This window comes from Microtus oregoni, unplaced genomic scaffold (assembly GCF_018167655.1).
Source record: "Microtus oregoni isolate MIOR12 unplaced genomic scaffold, Mior012 000026F_ref0000081, whole genome shotgun sequence".
NCBI lineage: Eukaryota > Metazoa > Chordata > Mammalia > Rodentia > Cricetidae > Microtus > Microtus oregoni.
Genome location: NW_024543085.1, coordinates 28,004,772 through 28,020,577, shown reverse-complemented (window position 1 = coordinate 28,020,577; position 15,806 = coordinate 28,004,772).

Below are 15,806 nucleotides of genomic sequence, written 5' to 3'. Positions count from 1 at the left end.
CAAGGTCTACCGAGAGGCCATTAGGTCACTGGGACTACGTCTTAGAAGAAACCAGTATAATCCTAGGCTCTTCTGGGCTATGATGAGAGAAATTTTATTCATTATGAGGCTTAATGTGCTACACTGTCTTGCTGCAGGGCTAAGAATGATGAGACCAACTGATCATGTGCTGATACCTCCGAAACTATGAGCCGAAGTAAGTTTGAGGGTTAAATATTTCACGTATTTGAGGTTCCAGAAAGCTGACTTGACTACCACACCATACTTTCTGGTAATCCATAGGCTACTGCCTTTCTTATGCCATTTCTACAAGCAAATCAAGACTTTGTCAGAGCTAAGTACTATCTTTACTTATCATAGTACTTACGGGTTTTTAAAAGCCACTTTAATTTTTATTGATTATTATTGGGGTAGGGCGCATGCCACAGCATGTGTGTGGAGGTCAGAGGTTAGAGGACAACTCTATGGAGTCAGTTCTCTCCTACTCACCTTTAAGTAGGTCCCAGGCACTGAACTCAGGTCATTACGCATCAAGTACCTTTACCCTCAAAGACATCCTAACAACCCATTAGAGTCACTTAAAAAGTATGGTGGCACATGCTGGTAATCTTGATACTTGATATGTCGAGGCAGAAAGATCAGAATTCAAGGTCAATCTTGAATGGGTCCATAGTGAGCTCAAGGCTAGTCTCTGTTACATGAGACCTTGTCTTCAAAAAAGCACCAGTTTATAAGCATACAGATGTGTCATGATGCCGTGGTGTTTTCGTAGCATAGTGGTCACTGCACTCACCTAACAAATGTATCCCGGTGAAGCTTTTGAGTGTTGTACTCTGTATTCGTTTCCCCCTTACGAACTATGGGTTTTATCTCATAATTTTTACACGGTGACTAATAGGAACATCTGTGCTGCATTACAGCAAAATTGAATGCGACGGGGGAGGGGTGGTGTGTGTGAGCCTCAGTCTAAGTCGACTGGGAGAGCAAGACAGTTCTCACGATGGGGCAAAAGGATCCCGCTGAATGCAAATGACAGTGGATCTGACAACAGACAAGGCTGATTTCTCACCAAACACCCATTACTCAAAAAAAAAAAAAAAAAAAAAAAATTCCACTTCCAAAATGTACCTCCTACTTTAAAGAAATAGAAACCTGACAAGATTTCTTGGCTTATTGGGCTGGCATTGTTTCAGTTAAGCCTGTATCAAAACACAGACCGTGTCTTCACAGTCTGCACGGCGTGTCCTGAGATACATTGGCTGTGTGCAAAGACATGCAAGGGGAAGGACTAGCATGCAGTGAATCCTTAGGGTAGAATGGGTGGGCTCCAAGCATTGTCTTATTTGGCATCCGCGGCCTTTGCTCCTGTACCCCCTTGGACCTCCTGGGTCCTACCATGTAGCAGGTGTTTATCTGACGCCTGGGTGTCACAGCTGAGCAGGAGTCCACCTCTCTCACGAGGGAGCTGAGCTTCTGCTGAAGGGAACCACTGAACAAACAGAGAGATCAGTGTGCCCTCTACCTCCGTACAGGCTCCAGAGAAACGTGGTGCTGGGAAGGGGTCCTTAGAGCAGAGGGAATAGAAGGGACAAATGGGGGGCACTGGGGAGGAAGTAGTCAGGGCCTTCATCCTTGTTTCTATAGGAAAGGTAAAGAAAGGAGGCTCGTGTTGCTCGGATCCATCGGTGGACCTGTTAGGGGCAGTGGGAGGGAAGGAGGCTTTTTTTTTTTTTTTTTTGGCCTACCTATGGGGAGAAGAAGACAGTATAGACAGGGCTGGGCTGTTTTTTATATGGAAGCCTGTCTTGCCCCACCACCGTGTACCTTCCACTGTCTAACTACAATCTTCCTAATCACAGCTTCCTCTTTATTCCCCAGAACCCATTTAGGGGGCTGAGAAGGCTCTCTGACAAGTACTGTATTGATTTCCACAGGCTGGTATAACAGAGTACCAGAAACTGGGTGCCTGGAAGCCATAGCTACCTGTTGCTTCCTAGTTCTAGGGGACAGAAGTACTGCTGTCTGGGGTCCAGCCTCCAGCTGCACAGGGCTTTGGAAGGAATCCACAGAGTCGGCATAGCTAGACCTTTCTGTCTGAGGGTATTGATAGAAAAAGACACTCGCATACTCTCTTGATGGCTTCTTTTTTTCTTCTCTATTCTCTTGTGTTCCTTCTATGTTCTTTCTCTACTGTATACTTTTTTTTCTACATCTTATATACTCCAACAAAGTTTTTCAGGAAATATAGGAATCACAATGTGATTCTATTTTTTAAGTAAATGATTGTAATGAATACAGGTAAAAACATGATTTTCACTCTCTTACAATATTTGTATTTTATGTATTATTTTATGTATTACAGGTGAGAAATAAATTATCCCAAGAACTCACATATATTCACGCCCAAGCGACTTGTTACAGATTAACTGTGTGGGCAAGCAAGGTGTTCTTGTCAGGCCTTTTACTGGAAGGCTATATTTTGCAGTTACAAAGAAAAGACCAATTACTTTATTACATATTTTGAAAGGTAATCTTATAAGGAATCTTAAAGGAATTACAAACCTAAACTTTCATATATGAAAAAGAATTCTTAGCAGAAGAATTGTAAATGGCCAAAAGATGCTTAAGGAATTGCTCAACATCCTTAGCCATCAGGGAAATGCAAATCAAAATGACTCTGAGATACCATCTTACACCAGTCATAATGGCTAAGATCAAATACACCGAAGATAGCTGATGCTGGAGAGGATCTGGAGTAAGGGAAAAACTTCTCTATTGCTGGTGGGAGTGAAAACTTGTATAGTCACTTTGGAAACCAGTGCGGTGGTTTCTCAGAAAATTGGAAATCAACCTCCCTCAGGACCCAGCATACTACTCTTGGGCATATACCCAAAGCATATGACTAAAGGATGCACACTCATGCCACAAAGACATTGTTCAACTGTGTTCATAGCAGCATTATTTGTAATAGCCAGAACCTGGAAACAACTTAGGTGCCTCTCAACCCAAGAATGGCCAAAGAAAATGTGGTATATTTACACAATGGAGTACTATTCAGAGGAAGAAAATGGTATCTTGAAATCTGCATGCAATTGGATGGAACTAGAAAAAACCATCCTGAGTGAGGTAACCCAGATTCAGATAGACAAACATGGTATGTACTCACTAATAAGTGGATATTAGACCAAAGCAAAGGATAACCAGCCTATAGTCCATGACCCCAGAGAAGCTAGGCAACATGGAGAACCCTAAGAGAGGCATACATGGATACCCCTGAGAGGAAACAGACAAGATCTCTTGAAAAGATTGGGGGGGGGCTGTAGGGGATGGGGAGGGGAGAAGGGCAGTGAGGAAGAGAGCATGGGGGAACGGGATGAACAAGAAGAGAGAAAGACAGAGAAGGAGAGCAAGGAAAGAGATATCTTGATTGAGGGAGCCATCAAAGGGCTAGCGAGAAACATGGCACTAGGGAAATTCCCAGGAATCCACAAGGATGACTCTAGATAAGATTCTAAACAATAATGGAGAGGACACCTGAACTGGCCTTTTCCTGTAATCAGATTGATGACTACCTTAACTGTCATCACAGAACCTTCGCAGATACAGAGATCTACAGTGATGCACTAGAAACCATTCCAAGAGAAGGAGGAGTGAGAATATGAGCAAAGGGGTCAAGACCATGATGGGGATACCCACAGAAACAGCTGACCCCAAGCTAGTGAGAGCTCACTGACTCTGAACTGATAGTGGGGAAACCAAACTATGCCTATTGAATGTGGGGGACAGTTGTGAGGCTTGGGTGGGACCAGGATTTATCCATAGCTCTTGAACTGGCATCCTGGAGCCCATTCTCTTTGGAGAGATACCTTACTCAGCCTATATATAGCGGGGAGGGCCTTGGTCTTGCCTCAAAGTGAAGTGTCAGACTTTGTTGACTCCCCAGGGGGAAGTTTTATCCTTTCTGAGGAGCGAATGGTGTGGGGGGGGGAGAAGGGTAGAGCAGGGGGAGGAGAGGGAGTTGGAATTTGGGGATAGTTATGTAAAATGATTGTACTAAAAAATTCTTAATAAAAAGAAAACAAAAAAGAGAAAAAATAATCAGTCAGCTCTACTTTAAATCTTTAGGGTACATATCCACTCATTAATAGATTTTTATATCAGGAGATTAAGGGCAAAAATGGGCATAAGGAATTAACCATCACTTTGGGTCATCAACCAATCCTAGCAATAAATGTGTGTCAGTCAATAATAACTGGGCTGCTTTATTCTTGTTCCCTGACCTTAATGAGTTCCTCATTCAACTAGGTGCTTTTCTAAAACTGGATTGTCTTCTTGGGTTTTCCACCTCAAACAAAGCTATTAACAAAAACATCCTAGTCTAACTATGTTATTTTGAAAGCTTTGTTTTAGCTGTGAACATGTCTCTGACATTAATGTTAAAAGAATTTAAATTAGATAGGCTACTGGGACTCAGTCATGAACTTGAGCTACATTCTATGCAGCTCCTTAGGTGAAACTCACATACCCTGGCTATGAAATGTATCCTTGTATTTATGTTTATTCATCAAAATTCTGTATAAGCTATCATCATTATTATCAGTTAAGTAGTACAGCTTGGGGAAGAATCAACTTGACAATCCATAGATAAAAATACCCAGTAGAATGGGATGTTTCCAAGAGATAAACACACTATATTACAAGCAGTAGAGATCTTTCCACATTCATTTACACCTTACTCGATACCATAGAAATATTACAGTAACAAGCATTTAAAGGCACAGCAGAAGCAAAAGACATTCTGGGGTCAGTAGTTCCATGACCTTGCTTAAAATAAAATTCACCCATCAGAGAGCTGCCTCCTGGTGGGCTGACAGGTTGGACTTCAATTGCCACCTACTGCTCCATTAACGTGGCCACCAGCACTGAGGTCAGAAATCAAGGTGTCTCCGGGGCCATGCTCTCTCTGAGGTTCTAGGTAGATAAATTCTTCCTTATTTACCTAAACTTCTGATGGGAGCTATCAATTTCTGTGATTCTTGGCATTGTCTCTGCATGGCTCCCTCTGTCTCTTTCTTCCTAAGATCTCTTTTCTTTTGTCCTTGCCTGTGTCCAAACCTCCTTATCTGAGTAAGAATACTAGCTATATTGTGGTGTGGGAAGGTATTGCTTTTATTGGTTAATGAATAAAGAAACTGCCTATGGCCAGTGCAGGGCAGAATAGAGGTAGACAGGTGGGATGGGGGAATTAAACTGAATGCTGGGAGAAGGGAGACGAAGTCAGGGAGATGCCATGGAGTGGCCAGAGGAAAAAGATGCAAGCTGTAAGCTGGAACTTTGCTGATAGGCAGCGAGCCTTGTAGTAAAATATAAACTAATAGAAATGGGTTAACCAAAGATAAAAGAGCTAGCTAACAATGTGCTTAAATGATTGGCCAAGCAGTAATTTAAATAATATAGTTTCTGTGTGATTAGGAGTCTGGGCGGCTGGAAAACAAACAAGAGGCTTCCTACCACAATATTGGATTAAGAAGGCTCATGACCTAATCTTGATCGTGTCTGTAAAGATTTCACTTCCAAACAAGTTCATAATCACAAATACTTGGGGCTAGGACTTCAACAGTTCCACCTTCTAACAATGACATGTCATTCTCTTGTTCCAATCCCTTCCCTGGCCTCATATCTTAAGAACTGGGCCAAATGTACTAGTGCAATCTACCCACCTCCTAACAAAGCATCTGCGTGGGCCAACTTTTCATGGATGTGTCAAACACCTGAGGAGAACTACTCAAAAGGAGAGAAGCCTTCCTTAGGTTCATGGCTTCAGAGTCTTAGTTCATGGTCTCCTGGTTGCATTGCTTTAGGCCAGTGGAGAGGCAGGATCTCCAGCTGGGGAGTATGGTGGAGCAGAGGTGCTTAACCTACTGGTGCCTGGGAAGGACAGAAGGGTTGGGGTTCAACTGGACTTCACTGGACCTACTTCTAGCTAAGTCTAACCCCTAAAGTTCCCAGCACTCCCCAGTCTGCAGAGAACCAACCCTTTGACAGATGAGCTTTGGAAGCATTCGCTAGCCATAACTGGGAGGACAGCTTGGACTTTAGGTTTTCGCCTCAACCCCATTGTACTTATGACTTTCAGGGCCCAAAGTCCAGTTCTACTTTCCCCCCTTGAGTCCTTGCTGAAGATGGTGAATTCTTCATTTTAATGCATGCATGTGGGTGGGGGACCCTGGAGGCTAGAAGAGGGCTTGGATTCCCCAGAGCTGAAGCTACCCGAGTCTCTCCACATGAGTGCTGGGCACCAAACTTGGTTACTCTTCAAGAGCAGTTTGTGCTCTTGCCCACTGAGCCATCTCTCCAGCCCCTTCTCTGAATTCTTAAAGCAATTACTCATGTCATTCTGGTTTCATCTGAAGCAAATTATCAAATAGAAGCCTTATCTGAAGGTTAAAGTCTAAGGTAGCTAAAGGGTGTGGCCTTTATGCAACCCAGTTTGGACCTGAACACTGTTTTTTTTTTTTTTTTTTTTTTTGCCCCTTTCTAACTGTGTGCCCTTGAATGAATTTCTCATGCCTTTGGGCCCTCAGTCTCTACATTAATAAAATGTGGATGAGAACAGTGCCAATCTCCTAAGTTGTTGTGAGAATTAAATGAGGCACCTCCCATGGAGAGCTCAGCGTGGGGCCCGCACATTCACTATTTCTGTTGTAAATAGAGAGGACTTTGCCTTTTGAAAATGTCTTTTTTTTTTTCAGGTGGTGCTAAGGCTGAGCTTGAGAGTGCTCCCAGAGGTCCAGCCATTGAGGCTGAGACAGTAGGGGAGGCAGGGCCATGTATATGACACAGACAGTCACGTCCAGGGACCAGGCTGAGAGATGCTGTCCTCTACATGGACAGAGGCCTATCATGGTCCCTACCGATGGCAGAAACTCGCTTTCATAAATGAATGGATTGCCGAATGATAGGAGGTGTAGGTTGAAGTAGTTGTAGAAGGAGCAACAGATAGGGATGGGCTCCTATGAAATAATTATATCAAGTCAGAGATAGGGTGGGGGGGGAGTGGAGAAGGGCAGGTGGGAGTAGGGAAGGGCAGGAACGTGCAGCATACTTTGGCCAGTTCTTTCGTTTTTCCGTATGATATTTACCGCTCATAGAACAAGCATGGCTTACCACATTGAGACTATTATGTCAACCAAGAGCCAGCTCAAGCTGTCTTTAGCAGGAAGGGAACTTTATTAAGAGAAAACAGAGGTGTGAGTTTCAGGGAGCCCAGTGCCAGAGAGGAGTCACAAGCAGTCATCCAAATGTGCCTTGCTCTGTCTCCGGCCTCCTCTGCTCCTCTTCCAAAGCTCCATTTGAAGACTCACTTATTCCCCTGCTCATGGCCCAGCATATGTTCTTATCAGTTCCTGATCTGGTGAGGAGGGAGGCCAGTATGCCTAAGTGTAGTAAGGAGCTGCGGGCTGCGTTCCTGCCACCTGGCTCTCAGCTGCCTGGCTAGCTTATGCCCCGAAATAACAACACACAAATTGTATTCTTTTAAACACTGCTTGGCCCATTAGCTCTAGCCTCTTACTGGCTAACTCTCACATCTTGATTAACCCATTTCTATTAATGAGTGTAGCACCACGAGGATCTTAACCTGCGACCACCTTGGAGAGGAGAGCTATATCGTCTGCCTCATTGCCTTCCCCCCAGCATTCTGCTCTGTCTACTCCGCCTACCTAATTTTTTGTCCTATCAAAGGGCCAAGGCAGTTTTTTTTATTAACCAATGAAAGTAACACATAGACAAATGACCCTCCTCCATCACCTAAGTACCCATCTCCTGCTGAATCCTTCGGGGAAAGCACTCACATCAGCCCGCTTGATTGCATGCCCACTCTGGACCATAGAGAAGCTATTAACCAGTACTTTAGCCTCCACCTCTGCATATGAAAAGACTAGAGAGAGAGAGAGAGAGAGAGAAAGGAATCTCACAGAAGAGGATGGTGGAGGATGATGGATGCATCACAGCAAAGAGCCCAACTCAAGCTGTGACTTACTTTGGGGTTGCTGGGACAAAATGCCAGGCAGAAATCACATATAGGAGAAGGATTTATTTGAGCTCCGATTCAGAGTGCTTAATGCAGCAAGGAGAGGAAGGCAGGGCTGAGCAGCTCATATGACAGCAGCCTCCTGTGGCAGAGGCTTCTCTTCCACTTTGGAGGATTGGAAGGAAGGAGTGTTACTGAAAGTTAGCAGAGACAATATACCTATATGAACTCACCAGTTCCCAACTTTCTCTAGCTGGGCTCCAACTCTCAAAGCCTCCAGAACCTCAAAAAATAACACCACACATTCAAAAATATGAGTCTGTAGAGAACATTGCAAATCTAAACTCAAACTAGTCTTTTCCAGCAAGGTGATCTGCTCTGTACTTTGAAAATGCTATATTACGAAATCTTCACCATAACCCTGGGAAGAGGTCATCAGCATTTTCATTACGCTGGTTTAGAAACTGAAGCTTTGAGAATGGGTAATGGTGGTGGCTCAGTTGGTAAAATGCTTGGTGTTTAACCACAAGGGCCTGAGCCTGGATTTCTGTCACCCACAAGAAAGCTGGTAGTGTCTAGGAGTGTCAGTAGCCCTAGCGATAGAGAGTGGAGACAGGAGTCCCTGAAGCTCACTGGTTAGATAGTCTAACCAACCAGTGAGTTCCAGCTTCAATGAGAGCTCCTGCTTCAAAAAACTAAGGGAGAAAGTGATAGTGGAAGATATCCAATGTCAGTTTCTCCATATGCACACATGCATATACAAGTGCATGATCATCTGCACACATGTGCACGCGCTCACATGCATACACCATACATAAATATACCACACACACACATACTTGGAAAGACATCATTTACTTAAAGGTATAGTTATTATTATTAGTTTAAGATAGTAATCTAAGATTTAAGATCTGTTTAAGGCACCCTTCATGAGCTGATTTGCCAATACCAGAGTTAATTGGTAAATAAAGATGGACTGATTAATATGATATTTTTATTTATAAATACAGAAATGCTTACAAAGAAGTCATGCAGATTCACACAAACATACCCCTCTCCCTGCTGAAAGTGGTTGGTGCACTTGATTGCAGCTGGCCACCCATCTCCCAGGTTCTAAGGCAGACCCACCCTTGCCTCATAACCTGGGACTCAGCTGGGTACTGGGCATGTGAGCTCTTATGCATACCAGTCTTTGCTTGCCAGACATCTGTCTGTGAGGCTGAATCCCAGCCTGCAGATGGTCAAAAGAAATGATACTTATTAGGGGCCAGGCTCTCCTACTTCATCCAGTGGCTGATAATGGTACCAGAATCCTCATAGGGAAGGTCACTGATGCTTCTGCTTAGAGAGCAGACACAATCACTGGATTATCTGCAACTCAGGGCTGCCGAGTAGCTGGGCAGGAGTCATTTACAGAGGAATAATTCCCAACAAGGGATTCTGGTGACCTTATAAACCAAGAGATTGAAGCAACCCGGCTCCTCTCTTTTCAGCTTGGAATTAATTCCACCTAATTCTCTGCAGTACATTTGATATTCTTTTCTAAGAAAGAGAATACAGATTCTAGCTGTCGGTGCCATTTCTTTGAAATACTAAAACTACCAGTTTTAGTAGTGTTGGGGCTACTTGAAAGAAAATGGAACCCAGTATACTGGCTATGAGAGGAAGAGAAACGTGGTGTGGAAAGAGAGGAAAATTGGGAAGCCTACTTTAAACAAAACAAAACAAAAAACATTTCAATTTCTAAGTACATAGCTCTTTTCTGCACATTTTTGAAATGTAAAAATTTTATTTTGTTACCTGTGTGTGCGCATGTGTGTGTTGTACACATGGGTCTTGGTACATGCGTAGAGACCAGAGAACTTTCCTTCCATCTTCAGCTGGGCTCCAGGGATTGAGCTCAACTCATCAGGCTTATGTGGCAAGCCCCTTTTCCTAATGAATCACCTTGCTGAGCTTGTAATTAAAAATATTATTTTATTTATTATGTTTGTGGTGCTGCAGATCAACCCAGGGCCTTGCACATTGTAGGCAAACATTCTCCACTGAGCTACATCCTTGTCTTGGCTCTATTTTCAGTGGTTGGTTATAAATGGTTGATGGGGATATGTGTTGGGGATTGGGGGATGTAGTGGCATTTCATTTGTATTTTAATAAATAAAACTTGCCTGAAGATCAGAAAAGTAAAACAGTCACCCTGAGCAGTCTTACAGACCAGACAACAATGACAAACAGCTTAAATCCTAGTAGCCACACTAACTTCCCATAGCAACCAGGCAGTAGTGGTACACGCCTTTAATCCCAGAACTAGAGAAGGTTACAAGACAGGAGGAGGTGGTTCTCACTCACAGTCTCATTCTGAGATTCCTGGAGGCAGGATCACCGTTTTCAGATTGAGGTTGAGGTAAGAGTCAGTGGCTGGCTGCTTTGTTTTTCTGGTGTTCAGGTTGAACTCCAATATCTGTCTCTGAGTTTTTATTAATTGTGATTCATAGTAGGCATAAATGATCTTTCCTAGTGTCTCCTTTTGTTCCGAGGATTTCACAGATATTTTTCTGAGAGTATCAGGGCTATCCTCTCCTTTGGCAGCAAGTGGGAATTCCACCATCAGGCTAAGTGGAGACAGTCTGAGATCTGTTTCTCGGTGCCTCTCAGGGTCCAAGATGGGAATCAAAGGCCAAATCTGTGTTGTACTTCAGTCTCTGGCTAAGATAGGGACAAGGGCCTGTCGTCTACCCTGTCACTACCCTGATGGCTAGGTGTGCGAACATCAGGGGTGGAGCTCAGAACGAAAGAGACACTGAGCCTTGAGTCTGAACTTGCCTAGTAGTCAGAGCAAAACAACAAAACAACAACTCCTAATATTTTCATTCCTATTCAATACATGTTTAACTTTCATATCTCAGTTGATTTTTGAAAGGAACACTCAGACCTCAGTTATAGCCAGGAGACCACAGGAACCCTGGGTGGTGGAGAAACAGAGACCATATGACCTTTGACTGCACAGATTAAAGAGCTTTACAAGGAAGGTTTCTCTGCTTAGGCCCTCAAACCTTACTGTGGAACCATAAGTGAGGTAGACTCAAACCCCAGCTCATCTGAAGGAGAAGTCAGAGTAGCCTTTTGGGAGCCAAGCGCACTTGCTACAAAGAATAGACTAGATTTTTACATTTTTTCTTTTTCTTTTTTTCTGTTTTTTGAGACAGGAGTTCTTGTGCAATCATGTTGGCTGTTCTAGAACTCACTTTGTAGACCAGGCTGGCCTCAAACTCACAGAGATATGCCTGCCTCTATCTCCCCAGTGCTAGAATTAAAGGCATGTGCCAACACTGCCCAGCTTGGTTTTTACATTCTTATCTAATTGACTGTCTTTTTGAGAGAACTAGAACTCTGATTAGCTATAAAGCCAGAGGGTCAGACTCAAGAAAAATCATTCCACACTCTAGAAAGTTGGGGCCACTTAGACTTTGCTCCAGCGACTCCAATTCTTCTCTGGTAAGAACCTTTAAAATTGGACGTTTTATCAATGATTTAGTTCAGAAATTTGTCCCAAGAACTGAGTTCTATGGAAGAACGAGGGACTGTCCTCCTCAAGCTCCATCAAGGCTTCTTCCATGTATGAAATGGAGTTTTAACCTCACCTCCATTATCAGGTTTCTGTTGGGCCAAAATGACCTCCAAGAAAGGGGCATGTACAGTCTCGAACCTAATTCTATTCTGATCAGTTAATATGTTCAGTTACATGTCAAAGATACTTCCCTGTCCCATCATTCACCAAAGACCCCAAACAGAAACTTACAGGAAATAAGAGTTCATAATGAAGGCCAAAAGTGGTCACTGGGGACGCACCAAGGATGCTTCCTGACACAGGGAATCGGCGTGCTATTTATCTTGCTCTGCCGTCATGGAGAGGGACATTACCCCAAAGGTCACCTGCTGGTCCACTAGAGCACTATCCATTATATACCACGACAGAAAGCTAGACAAGGAAGGGGGGAGAAGACATCCCTCCTAGCTCTATGCTTTGCAAGTTGACTTGCCATTTTTACTGGTATCTCCTTGACCAAATGTTAATTGCTTGGTTTTCTTCCAAATGGTTATATACTAAGCTAAAATTAGAGTGTTATCAGTAATGGAACAGAAAAGAATGGGAGAATCAGGCTCTTTTTGAAAATATACTACCAATAATGAAATATTAGGAGTGTCTGAGGGTTTGTTTGTGTTTTGTCTTTTGACTCAAATATTTCAGATGATCCCTGGAGGTTCCATAACACAGTAAAGGGTATATTTATTTATACTGAAATTGTTGGCAAATATTCTAAGCATTACTGAGGTCTTTTACTGCTATGTACATGTTGGATTAAAATGGATAATACAGGCTGTCTGATCTCAGGGTGTTTATACTTCATTTATTTATTCAATAAACACTTGATATTTTAAAAACTTTTGTATATCATTTATGTGCTAATTTCTGAAGATATAAAGTCAAAACAAAACTATGACATTGAAACAAATAAGAGTAATTGAAATAAATATAAGGACAGGTATCAATAAAATGGAAAACAAAGTGAAATAATACAGAAAATCAGTGAAACCAAAAGTTGATTCTTTGGTGGTGTTAGTAAAACAGAAAATATTAATCAAGAGGAAAGAGAAGGTACAAATAAATAAAATACAAACTAGAGAAAGAACTAACTATAAAGTAAGAATTAAAACAATGATTGTATGTGTAAACATCTATATTAGGAAATATAAAGTGTCAAATTAGCACAAGATAAAGAATTTAGAGAATGCAGTTAGACAAATAAATGGCGAAGAAATTAGAATGGAAACAAAAGCCCTCTTATTTACATTCAATTCAGCCTAGGTCCAGATAGTCTTATATTTCTATTGTAAGAAACTGAATTCTAACATATATATAGTTAGAAAAAAAGAAAATCTATATATCCTAGTTCTTGGTTAATATTTATTTCAAAGTAAAAAGAGCAATAAGAAGTGAAGCTTTAAGCATGTTTTTCTTATGAATATAAACACAGAATTGCTAACTAAAGTCTTAGCAGATAAAATTCAGCAAAGTATTAAAACATATGAAGGACAAATAAGATTTATTCTTAGAAAGCATGGCTAGCCAAAACAATCTTATACAATAAAGGATCATCTGGAGGCATTACCATCCCTGACTTCAAACTCTATTACAGAGCTACAGTATTGAAAACAGCTTGGTATTGGCATAAAAACAGAGAAGTCGACCAATGGAATCGAATAGAAGACCCGGACTTTAACCCACAAACCTATGAACACCTGATTTTCGATAAAGGAGCTAAAAGTATACAATGGAAAAAAGAGAGCATCTTCAACAAATTTTGCTGGCAAAACTGGATGTCAATCTGTAGAAGAATGGAAATAGATCCATATCTATCACCATGCACAAAACTCAAGTCCAAATGGATTAAAGACCTCAATATCAGTCCGAACACACTGAACCTGATAGAAGAGAAAGTAGGAAGTACTCTACAACACATGGGCACAGGAGACCACTTCCTACGTATAACCCCAGCAGCACAGACATTAAGGGCATCATTGAATAAATGGGACCTCCTGAGACTGAGAAGCTTCTGTAAAGCAAAGGACACTGTCACTAAGACAAAAAGGCAACCCACTGACCGGGAGAAGATCTTCACCAACCCCGCAACTGACAAAGGTCTGATCTCCAAAATATATAAAGAACTCAAGAAACTAGACCATAAAAGGCTAATCAACCCGATTATAAAATGGGGCACTGATCTGAACAGAGAATTCTCAACAGAAGAAGTTCAAATGGCCAAAAGACATTTAAGGTCATGCTCAACTTCCTTAGCAATCAGGGAAATGCAAATCAAGACAACTTTAAGATACCATCTTACACCTGTCAGAATGGCTAAAATCAAAAACACCAATGATAGCCTTTGCTGGAGAGGTTGTGGAGAAAGGGGTACACTCATCCATTGCTGGTGGGAATGCAAACTTGTGCAACCACTTTGGAAAGCAGTGTGGCGGTTTCTCAGGAAATTTGGGATCAACCTACCCCTGGACCCAGCAATACCACTCTTGGGAATAAACCCAAGAGACATCCTATCATACAACAAAAGTATATGCTCAACTATGTTCATAGCAGCATTGTTTGTAATAGCCAGAACCTGGAAACAACCTAGATGCCCTTCAATGGAAGAATAGATGAAGAAAGTATGGAATATATACATATTAGAGTACTACTCAGCAGTAAAAAACAATGACTTCTTGAATTTTGCATGCAAATGGACGGAAATAGAAAACACTATCCTGTGTGAGGTAAGCCAGACCCAAAAAGAGGAACATGGGATGTACTCACTCATATTTGGTTTCTAGTCATAAATAAAGGACATTGAGCCTATAATTTGTGATCCTAGAGAAGCTAAATAAGAAGGTGAACCCAAAGAAAAACATATAGGCATCCTCCTGAATATTAACCTTCATCAGGAGATGAAAGGAGACAGAGACCCACATTGCAGCACTGCACTTAAATCCCAAAGTCCAAATCAGGAGCAGAACGAGAGAGAGCACTAGCAAGGACCTCAGGGCCGCGAGGGGTGCATCCACACACTGAGACAATGGGGATGTTCTATCGGGAACTCACCAAGGCCAGCTGGCCTGGGTCTGAAAAAGCATGGGATAATACCGGACTTGCTGAACAGAGCGGACAATGAGGACTACTGAGAACTCAAGAACAATGGCACTGTGTTTTTGATCCTACTGCACGTACTGGCTTTGTGGGAGCCTAGGCAGTTTGGATGCTCACCTTACTAGACCTGGATGGAGGTGGATGGTCCTTGGACTTCCCTCAGGGCAGGGAACCCTGATTGCTCTTTGGGCTGATGAGGGAGGAGGACTTGATTGGGGGAGGGGGAGGGAAATGGGAGGCGGTGGCGGGGAGGAGGAAGAAATCATAAATAAATAAATAAATAAATAAAAGCATGGCTAGTTTAACTGCAGAAACTCTACCAATGTAACTTGCCATTTTTTAATTTATTTATTTATTAAAGATTTCTGTCTCTTCCCAGCCACCGCCTCCCATTTCCCTCCCCCTCCCCTAATTAAGTCCCCCCCCCCTCAGCCCGAAAAGCAATCAGGGTTCCCTGTCCTGTGGGAAGTCCAAGGAACCCCCACCTCCATCCAGGTCTAGTAAGTTGAGCATCCAAACTGCCTTTTTTAATAGACTAAAAAGAAAATTTGCATCATATCTCAATTGATGTAGAGAAATTAATTGATAAAGTTGAAGTATTCATGGAAAAATTCTTAACAAGCCAAGAAGAGAATGGACGTTTATTCAACTGGTGATTTTATACTGAAAATATGCAGGGAACATTGTTATTTTGGAATGTTAAAGGCCTTTCTTTTAAGATTGGGAATAGAGTGCCATTATCACTGCCTCAATCTAAGACAATACAGAAAAATGTGACTCAAAAAAATGGGAAAAATCAGAGGCTGAAAGACTGGAAAGGAGGAGCTGAATGTTATTGTTTGTTTGCCTAGAAAACAGAAGACAAATGATTAGCATAAACATTTATGGGTCTCAGGCTTGCCTAGAACCAAACAGCATTTTTCTGCAACAGTCATAATCAAATACACTATATTTTACAATAGAGCATTATTCTCATTGACAATAAAAGCAAAAATGAATTTAAGAATAACAGAATTCTGCAGAGAAAAAGTTAATGCTGCTGCAATATTCAGAGCACTTTATCTGAGTGAAGATGGC